The sequence below is a fragment of the Dryas octopetala genome, chromosome 4, assembly GCF_963921425.1.
Source record: "Dryas octopetala chromosome 4, drDryOcto1.1, whole genome shotgun sequence".
Lineage (NCBI taxonomy): Eukaryota > Viridiplantae > Streptophyta > Magnoliopsida > Rosales > Rosaceae > Dryas > Dryas octopetala.
Window position 1 is genome coordinate 4,649,508 of NC_141369.1, and position 10,973 is coordinate 4,660,480.

Here is a 10,973-nt window from a genome sequence, read left to right on the forward strand (position 1 = left end):
CTTAGTGCATGGGCTGCATGTGTGGTCCATGTCATGTGATGATATGGCACGGTTGACCATTGACTTTGACCTTTGACTTTGACCAAAAGTCAACCTTGACAAAAAAGATTCCCCAAAAGATTCTGTCTAAGATTCTTCAAAGATTCCTTCTAGATTCCAGATCCTTCTAGAAGATTCCCTCAAGATTCTTTTTCTCATTTTTTCCATTTTTAGCTCAAAATAGCTTCATTTAGCTTCTTTCTCCATCATTGCTTCATTTAACCTACAAAACACTAAAACAAACTAACAAGACCTAAAATATCGAGTTCTTGCACTCTAGGTTAGAGAATTAATATCATAAAATGATGCAAATTGGACACTCAACATTCATCAACACGGAATCCTGAAGTTGTGCCTCTCGTACCTTATCAAGCAATACTGGTCTTACTCGAAAACTAGCTAGCAAGGCTCCAAAATGATCTACTCCCAGGGTAGCTCCTGTAGTCCTCAACTCAACTAATAAAGGCAAGCGTATCGCCTTAAGATGTGCCAAAGAGCCTGAAGTCTTTCTGCTAAGAGCATCCGCCACCACATTAGCTTTTCCAGGGTGATACTCTATAGTGCAATCGTAATCCTTGATCAACTCTAGCCACCTTCTCTGTCTCAAGTTCAATTATTTCTGAGTGAACAAGTACTTGAGGCTCTTATGATCAGTGAAGATCTGACAAGTCACTCCATATAAATAATGCCTCCAAATCTTAAGAGCAAACACGACTGCAGCAAGTTCTAGGTCGTGGGTCGGATAGTTCAACTCATGCTTTTTGAGTTGTCTAGATGCGTAAGCAACAACCTTACCATGCTGCATCAACACACAACCCAGGCCTTGGCGTGAAGCATCACTGTAAATCACAAATCCACTGCTGCCATCAGGAAGTGTCAAAACAGGAGCAGACGTCAGTCGGTTCTTAAGCTCTTGGAAACTCTGCTCACACTCATCAGTCCACACATACTTCACTCCTTTCCTGGTCAACCGTGTAAGGGGGGCTGCTATCTTGGAAAACCCTTCTACAAAACGACGGTAATAACCCGCCAAGCCAAGGAAACTCCTCACCTCAGTTACACTAGTCGGTCGCTCCCAATTCATGACTGCCTCAATTTTCTGTGGGTCGACAAAAACACCCTCAGCTGAAATCACATGTCCCAGGAATCCTACTCTATCCAACCAAAATTGGCACTTGCTGAACTTGGCATACAACTGATGCTCTCTCAAAGTCTGCAAAACCATACTCAAGTGCTCCTCATGATCTCTGTCGCTACGAGAATACACCAATATGTCATCAATAAAAACAATGACGAATCAATCTAGGTAAGAACGGAAAACCCGATTCATGAGGTCCATGAAGGCTGCTGGAGCATTAGTAAGCCCAAATGGCATGACTAAGAACTCATAATGTCCATATCGAGTTCGAAAGGCAGTCTTGGGTACGTCTGTCTCTCTAATTCGTAATTGATGATAGCCCGATCTCAAATCAATCTTAGAGAATACTCTAGCGCCCTGCAGCTGATCAAACAAGTCATCAATACGAGGTAAGGGGTATCGATTCCGCACCGTGACTTTATTAAGTTGTCTGTAATCGATGCACAACCTCATAGTTCCATCCTTCTTCTTTACAAACAACACAGGTGCGCCCCAAGGAGAAACACTAGGTCGAATAAACCCCTTCTCGATTAATTCCTGTAATTGAGTTTTCAACTCTTTCAACTCGGCTGGAGCCATTCTGTATGGTGCCAAAGAAATAGGTGTCGTGCCAGGAATCAAATCAATAGCAAAGTCGATTTCTCTCTCCGGAGGTAAACCTGGAAGGTCGTCTGGAAATACGTTCGGAAAGTCTTGTACCACCGGTATGTCCTCCAGTCTCACCTCACTAGCTCGACTATCAATGATGTGGGCTAAGTACCCCGTACAACCCTTTCGTAACAGACGTCTAGCAGTTAGAGCCGAAATCATACAAGATGGAAGGATTCGACGCTCTCCATGAAAAACAATCTCCGGTCGCCCTGGGGGTCTGAATGTCACTATCTTCCGAAAACAATCAACAGAGTGTTGTATGTTTTCCTAGAGCAAATTAAATAACCTTTTCTGAGCTCTAGGTTAACTCGCAAGTGCACGAATCGCAGAGTAGCAAAGCTTACAAATACGAGGTCGATCCCACAGGGAATTGTACTAGTGTTATGATCACTAACTTAATTAAATTCGATTAAATCAACTCTAACTCACACACGCAAATGGGGGTTTTGATTGGTTTTAAGGCTAAACTAAACAAACAGAGAAATAATCAAACTTTAAAATGATAACTGAAAGATTCAGATAAAACAATAATAAAGAAACACTAGGGGTCAGACTCCACCACTAGCATACCATTCACTCTACTATGGATATTAACAATCAATAGATAAACATGTTAACAAAGTTCGTCTACTAAAAGGTTTGGCTAGTTACTTTTAGCAATTACTCCCCTTACTGTGCATAAACTAAGAGCTTCTTGGGCCTTCCTTAGCCAGTTAACTTGCATGTTCCCTAGTTCTAAGCTAAGGCAGCTGTTACCCATGCAAGAGTCGTTACGATCTGTGAGAGTGACAAACACATAGCGCATGGCTCCAAATTAATGTACTGTATGTCATCTATGATCTCTTTTCTCATGAATATTATCTTCGGATACCCACTTGTTGCCTATTGAAACTATCATCCTTTCGAGCTTATTTAGTTTCACAACAAATATCTAGATGCATGCAACCTAAGGTGATCAGTCAAAGATGCGAAACAAATAGATTCAATTTAAACAGAGATCCAAGATTTGTCAACATGTAAATAATTAAAATATCAATAATCCATAGTGAGAGTAAACAGCATCGCTAGGGCTTCATCCTAGCCCTAGCCCAATATTCAGTTACACATAATTAAAACCATAAATAAATAAAGCATAATTAAACAATTAAAATAAAAGAAAAGGGTAGAAGAAATCAAGCCACGAATGGTGGAGTGGAGGTGCGGCTGCAAGGTGACGGCGTGATGGGCTGCTGCTCGGCCTTGGGCTCCACGGCAAGGAGGCTGAGGTGCTCGGCAAGGTGGCAGCAAGGTGGTGATGCGTGGCTGAATGTTGGTGGCTGTGGCTCGGCTTCCTTCTCCGTCTTCAACTCAGCGCAAAAATAAAGGAAAAACAAGATAAAGTGGCTGCTAGTGTTCGGCCAGACAAGAGAAGAAAAAGAAAATAAAAAGAAGGGAGAGAGTGTGGGCTGCGGCTAGAGAAGAATAAAGAAAGAGATGGTGGCTGCTAGGGTTTGCTTCAGAAAAATAAAAGAAAGAGAAGGAGGCTAGCTAGGGTTTCTGAAAATTAAAGAAGAGCAAAGAGAACAGAACTTCAGAACAGACCCCTTTTCTGATTTTTAGAGATATATTTATAGAGGGAAGTGGGGCTGAGATTTCTCTTTCTCTTCAATGTGGGATAAGTGCATTCCTTGCACACCAAGGCTTATAATTTTCGGCCAAGCTTGGGCCTTGGGCTGATTTGGGCTCTTTTTGGGCGTAACTCCTCTTTCAGCTCGCGGAACTGCTGCGCTACCTCCACTAAAATGGCCATATCTTGAGCTAGAAAACTCGGAATCGAAATCCGTAAAATTCCCTGCGAAGCTAACATCCGTATCTTTCCAACCATATATGGCATGCTACCTGATTCGTTCTGGAGAATTACAGAATTGCTGTCGAAATTGGTGCTCTATTTTTCAGGGTTTTGACTTCTTTTTCAGCTAGGATTTCTTGGGCTTTGGCATGTGGGCTGCATGACTTGGGCTTAAGTGACTCACACCAGCCCCCTAGGGTTTTGCGCATGGCTGATAGACTTGGGCTGGCGTATGGACTTCCTCTTGGGCTGGCGCATGCATGCATGCATGGCCCCTTCAAATTTCGGCATTGCTTAGGCCCATGGCCCATTTGACTCGTTGACTTTGTCATAGTTGACCCTTGACCATTAACTTTGACTTCCCATTTTGCCCCTCATCTCCATTTGAATTTGAATTCATTTCTTCCCTCCATTTATTTCTATGAATGTCCACCACCTTCTAGAAGCTTCTGGAACCTTGATTTTGTAGAGTTGACTTTGACCAACATTTCCTTGTCCACCTAGGAATCCTTGTTGACTTAGGATTTCTATCTCACTTGGAATTTCACAATTACCATTTTGCCCCTCATGATTCCTATCTTCATTAGGACTCCATTTCCTACTTGGATTAGGTTTCCTAGTTGAAATAGGATTTCCTGCTCCAACTAGGATTTCTCATTTCTGGCTTCTGATCATCATGGTTCCTTCTTATTCAAGCTTGATCTTTCCTTGTGAGACTAGGAATCCTAGTTTGACTGGGATTCGGCATTTCCTGGTTTGACCAGGATTTCTCCACTTTTCCTAGTTTGACTAGGAAACGTCTAAAAATGGCTCTTTCGGCTCCTTTTCTCTTCTTTGCTCATTTTATCCTATAAAAACAAAAACAAACTAACAACACACAAAATATCGAGTTCTTGCACTCTGAGTTAGGGAGTTAGTATCATAAAATAGTGTAAAATGAGCACTCAACACAGAGGCGTGGTGAGTAGCAAGCCAATCCATACCCAAAATAAGGTCGACGTCAAAAATATCCAAGGGAATCAAATCTGTCTTCAGTTCATGATCGTCAATTAAGATGGGGCAACCCCTAAAAACTTCACAAGCTAAGAGTGAAACCCCGGTTGGTGTAGCTATAACTAACTCAGATTCCAACGGGGTCGGCATCCTATCGGCAGATAAAGCAAGTCTACGTGCAACAAAAGAGTGTGTGGCACCAGGGTCCATCAATATATGTACATTTCGTCCAAAAATAGAAATCGTACCCATAATGACGTCCGGTGAAGCCAAAGCGTCCTGCTGTGTCATGGCGAAAACTCTGCCCTGGGATCTGGGGCGGCCTGGCTGACTCCTCTGCTGTCCTCCGCCTCTGCCAGCATGACTAGACTGAGCACCACTACTAGAAGTGGCACCCCCAGTCTGAACGGCCCCCTGACTCTGACTCTGTGCCCCAAAAGTCTGTCCCTGATGAATGGCGGGCCCTGAAGCTCTCCCATCGTCCTGTCGCGACCTCGGACAATCCCTTCGAATATGGCCCATCTGTCCGCACTGATAACAACCAGCACTACCCCTCTGACAAGGCCCACTATGAAATCTACCACAACTACGGCATGGGGTATGTGAACTCCCACTAGTCTGATTCTGATGTCTGCCCAAAAATTCCTTGTTTTGTGCTAAACTACCCCCTGAAGGATGACTCGAGCTCTGACTGTACCCAGATCCTCCACTGCCCCCAGAACTCTGTCTGTCACCTCTGAATCCTCCACTCCCAGAAAAACCAGAGCTAAAACTACCTCTCTTGGATGGTCCCTGACTAGGGCCACCCACAAAAGTACTCTGGTGAGGGCGACGTCTCGCCTCACTCCTATTCCGCTCCGCTAAAGATCTCTCCACCCTCATGGCAGCATCCCGCAATGAACTAAAGGTGGAGTGGTTAGCTGCAGTAACCACTGTGCGAATAGAGTCTCTCAGACCCTCCTCAAATCTCGAGCATCGGTCTGCCTCGTCTGCCACCAGTGCTGGGCAAAACCTAGAAAGTTCAGTAAACTTTCTCTCATACTCTGCTACTGACATAGACCCCTGTCTAAGTCTCAAGAACTCAGCCCTCTTCTCATCACAATAAACTCGGGGATAATACTTCTCATAGAAGACTCTCCTAAATCTATCCCAAGTGATGTCAGCTGCCGTGAGTCCCAAGCGCTCGGAGTCCCACCAGTGATAAGCGTCACCCACTAGCAGGAAGGTAGCCAAGACTAACTTTCGGTCATCAGGGCATCCCATAACCTCGAAGATCCTCTCGAGTTGTATCATCCACTCGTTAGCCACACTGGGATCCGAAGTACCCGAAAAATTTGAGGCCTCGAGCTTACGGGCACGCTCAATGCTGTACTCTCCCTCAGGAAACGCCCTAGTACGAACAGCAGTAGTCACTGCCTCGGCTAGCCTATCAATAGACTGCTCGAAACCATGTGTCGTCTCATCGACACCTTCTGCTACCCTATGGTGGGTCCCCGGTGGTCGGCCACGTCGTCAAGGAGGCAAAATACCTATAAGAAAAAAAAACTCTTATCAATAATGCGGATGCACATTCAGTGCAGAATTGAGGAATCTAAAACCTAATGCTCTGATACCAAGTTGACAGGACCGCCCCCGGATTTCCACCCTGAAACCCGGAAGGATCCTGCGGGATCCAAATTCAAGGAAAATCCTACCGAAAATTCGGCAGAACCTCCCCTGAAAATGGACTAACCCAGAAATTTCAAACCTGTTAAAAAACACTTCTAAACAGCAACCACCTCTACCACAACCAAAATAGGGTCTCAGACCCAAAAATTTCACAGAAATCCAACTTAGAATTATAGAATGGTTATCAGAGCTCCTATTCTATTACAAGGAAATTTTTACAAGAATAAAATGTCGCCTACAGGGTCTGACTAGGAAGATGGACGCGAATGCCTCAACGTGATTGGCTCGACCTCCACCAAAGCTACTACCTGGGGGGACAATTTAAGACAAAACAAAACAAACCGTGAGACAAACTCAGTGAGTGGACAGTTTAATGAAAACGAAAATAAAAGCAAACTTCTTGTTTCAGAAAATCCTTCAAAACCACATTTAGCACTAAGACCTCACGTCACTCTCTGAAATCCCCCAGTTTTAAAACGCTTTCAGAAACTCGCTCAAAATTTGTTTTCATAACCAAATAGAAAATAAACTATTTATCAGATAGAATTCAAATATTTAAAGTTCTGAATAGTTTTATAATTTTTAAAATAAATTATCACCATAAAACCGTATAATACATATACAACACACCAAGCCAATTACCCGGAGAATCTGTCATACATGCGCAGAGCCGAGAATCTGTCATACGCATGCAAAGCCTAAAAGTCCGTTGTACGTGCACGCAGAGCCAACCCCCAAAGGGTCAAGCATCACGACACACGGCCCAAAGCCTATGTGTGTGCCGCAATGGGTCCCAAAGACCTATCTAATCTGATAACCTGGAAGGGTACTGAAGTGGGTGCTTGAAAATCAATAACTCATAAACACATAATCCAAATCTCAAATCCTTTCATTTTTCTTCCAAAACTCTTCTTAACCAAAACCAAACTCATCAAAATACATTTCCTTAAATTGTAATATCCCATAACAAATATAAATAAACATTGAGACGAAGAATACGAAATAAAAATGATCTTTCCATAACCAAGTTGAAATTAAATACGCCATTCCAAATCATAGTACGTACTTTTAATATAAATTTATATATGAAAGCACGCTAAAATATTTCTTGATTGTGAAATTTATGAAATCCAAGATAAGTGTATTTAGTTAATATAAATGCTTATTTGATAGACATTTAAAATTTAAAACTCAAAATGAATTCAAGTTAAGCCAAAGAAATTGAAACCACAAGAAACATAAATTATTAAAATTTCAAAGTCCACTCACAGTGAGAAAATCTAACTCCGATCCTCCGCCGGATCGTCACGAACCCCAGTCGTCTCACCTAAAGAATAAACCATAATTTCAATTAGTCTTGACTCGATAATAATTAAAGTGTGTACAAGAAATATTGAACCTAATTGTCACGCCCATTTATCAATTAACCCGAGGATTTATTTACTTAATGCACAATAACCCCGTAAGCACTACTTCCTTCTTCGAATCTCCTTGGCTCAATCCACCCTCAACCACAACACCAAAACACATCATAAACTAAAGAAAATCAGCGGAAGGTCTTACCTTGATCGGAAAATTCTTCCTAAGATGAATTTTGTATCGGCAAGGTCACAAATTTATGTCCAATACTTCTCGGCTTCTCCAACAACTCCGGACCTAGCCAAAACAACAACCTACTTAGAAATCTCTCTTGGAGCAAATCCTAATTTCACGTTATGACAGCGGTGAGCAAGACTACCACTAGTGCCGCCCAAGGTGGCCATTTTCAAAGCCAAAATAGCCAAATAAGAATGATTCCAACAAGGCCCAATCAATTTCTCAGTCCTAGGCATAAATTGAAATTTCTAGAAATCAAATTGTCCCAAAATAACGACAATATTTCGCTCCCAATCGAAGATCCAACTTAAAACCCGAAATGGCCCTAAAACTCCAATTTTAATTCTCTACAATTACTCAAAATAAAACATCCACTCAATTTCTGCATCCTAAACATTAATTGAACTTCCTAATATTGCAAATTTGTCCCACAAAACCACAAGAACAGTTCTCTAATCTGAAAGCCCAAGAAATTTCTGAAATGGTCCCAAACCCCCATATTCAATCTTCAGAAATTTCTCAAAATTACACATCCAAAGCACAAGAGAGTGAAACCCATCATGAAGGGAAGAAAACCCACCTATTTTCGAAGTGGATAGCGCTGAAGTTTGGCCGGAATCCCGCGAGACAGAGGGTGGCAGCTGGGTTTGTTTCTGAGTTGTTATTGTGCGCGCGGAGGGGCTGGATTTGCTAGAGGACTTTGGTGGGAGTCGGCGCCGGTGAGAGGGGGCCACGCCGGTGGCTTGGGTCGATGACAAAGTGGCCAGAGATGGGCTGGCCTGGTAGAGTTGGTCACGCGCAGGGAGTGTTGCGAGCTGGTGTGTTTTCGCGTGCAAGAAGGGTGGCTGGAAGGAGTCGATCGGCCTATGAAGGTGTTCAGCGACGAGGGAGGCTTGCCGGTGGTCAGTTGTGGTGGCTGCGGTCGGTGGTGGTGGTTGCGGCACCTGGTGGTTTCGGGCAGGGGGGGCTGCGGGAGAGAAAGAGGAAATGGAGAAAGATAGAGAGAGAGAGAGAGAGAGAGAGAGAGAGAGAGAGAGAGAGAGAGAGAGAGAGAGAGAAAGAGATGGCTGATTTAAATGGTGGTATTTGGGCTTTGAAATTACCCAATTGCCCCTTTCTAGAAAATTCTCCACCTTTCCTACTAAAATTCTCAAATTGAACACCGTTTTTTGTCTATGCGTTTGGAAACTCGAGTTCTAAATAATCCGTCTCGAACTTAAAGGTTACAAATTTGAATTAAAACACCCCTCTAAATGCTAGAATTCCCTTCCAAAAATTTTAATAATGCCCGCCCAAAAGATAAATTTTTATTAAAGAAATAAGACTTGGGTTCGGGTCGTTACAGAGGGGCTGCGGCAAGACAAGGAAGAGAAGGCACCTTGCACAAGCAATTGGCTCACGGCTATGGTGAGCTAGGGCTTGCGGCTTAGGGATGCTCTTCCTTGCAGCCACGCCACTCCTATCTCTCTCTCAACCTTCGGCTAGCCCTCACAAGAACAAAACTCAAAACTGAAATTAAAATCCTAAAACAGAAAAATAAAACTAGAGACAAGGAGGTTTCGGCTAGTGTAAAAAGTGAGAAGTGAGGTCCCTAGGGTACTGAATTAAGGGGATATATATAGAGGTGCAATCCTTGAGAGGCAAGGAAGAAGTGACATGCGGCTGCTAGGGTTTCTTCTCCTTGTAGCTTGCGGCATCAGCTAGGGTTTCTAGCTATGGGCTTGCGGCAAGGGCTTGTCCTCTTGGGCTTAAGAGGTGATGAGTGTGCATTTTGCATCACTTTATGATACTAATTCCTTAACCTAGAGTGTTAGAACTCGATATTTTGTGTTTCTTGTCTTGTTTTTGTGTTTTCAGGTCAAATGAAGCAGAAATGAGAAAAAGAAGCAAATGGAGCCATTTTAGGGCATTTCCTGGTCAAACCAGGAAAACGAGTGAAATCCTGGTCAAACCAGGAAAAGTGCAGAAATCCTAGTCGAATGAGGATTCCTAGTCACACTAGGAAACATCAAGTTCAGAACCATCATTGCAGAGCCAGAAATGTGAAATCCTGATTCGAACAGGAAATCCTGGTTGAATTAGGAAACCTAACCCAACTAGGGAAAGGAGTCCTAATGACACTAGGAGACCCCAGGGGCAATATGGTCATTACGAGAAGTCGGAATGGATAAGGAATCTTTCATTTTCAAGGAATCCTAGTTGCACCAGGAAATGATGGTCAAAGTCAAGGTTCCAGAAGCTTCCAGAAGGTGGTGGACATCCATGGAAATGAATGGAGGGAAGAAATGAATTTGAATTCAAATGGAAATAAGGGGCAAAATGGGAAGTCAAAAGTGGAGGGCCCATGGGCCCTAGGGATGCCGAACCAAGATGGGCCATGCATGCACATGCATGGGCCCAAACCCTAGCAGCCCAAAGATTATGCGCAAGGGTAACAGCTGCCTTAGCTTAGAACTAGGGAACATACAAGTTAACTGGCTAAGGAAGGCCCAAGAAGCTCTTAGTTTATGCACAGTAAGGGGAGTAATTGCTAAAAGTGACTAGCCAAACCTTTTAGTAGACGAACTTTGTTGACATGTTTATATATTGATTGTTAATATCCATAGTAGAGTGAATGGTATGCTAGTGGTGGATTCTGACCCCTAGTGTTTCTTTATTATTGTTTTATCCAAATTCATTCAGTTGTTATTTTAAAGTTTTGTCATTTATCTGTTAGTTTTTCTAGTTTCAAAAACCAATAAAACCCCCCATTTGCGTGTGTGAGTTAGAGTTGATTTAATCGAATTTAATTAAGTTAGTGATCATAACACTAGTACAATTCCCTGTGGGATCGACCTCGTATTTGTAAGCTTTGCTACTCCGCGATTCGTGCACTTGCGAGTTAACCTAGAGCTCAGAAAAGGGTATTTAATTTGCTCTAGGAAAACATACAACATGTCCTCACCCTAAATTGATTAAATTCTAGATGCGATAATCCTAGGTGATCAATCAAGGATTAGAAACAACTAGAGAACAATGATAACAATGAAATCAAAATCATCAATCCATGGAATTAAATAA

At 42.8% G+C, this 10,973-nt stretch overlaps 1 pseudogene; it reads right to left on the bottom strand.

Annotated features, from left to right (window-relative positions):
- Positions 1-334: 334 nt before the first annotated feature.
- On the bottom strand, positions 335-6,110 carry LOC147286269 (uncharacterized; annotated as a pseudogene).
- Positions 6,111-10,973: the final 4,863 nt, after the last annotated feature.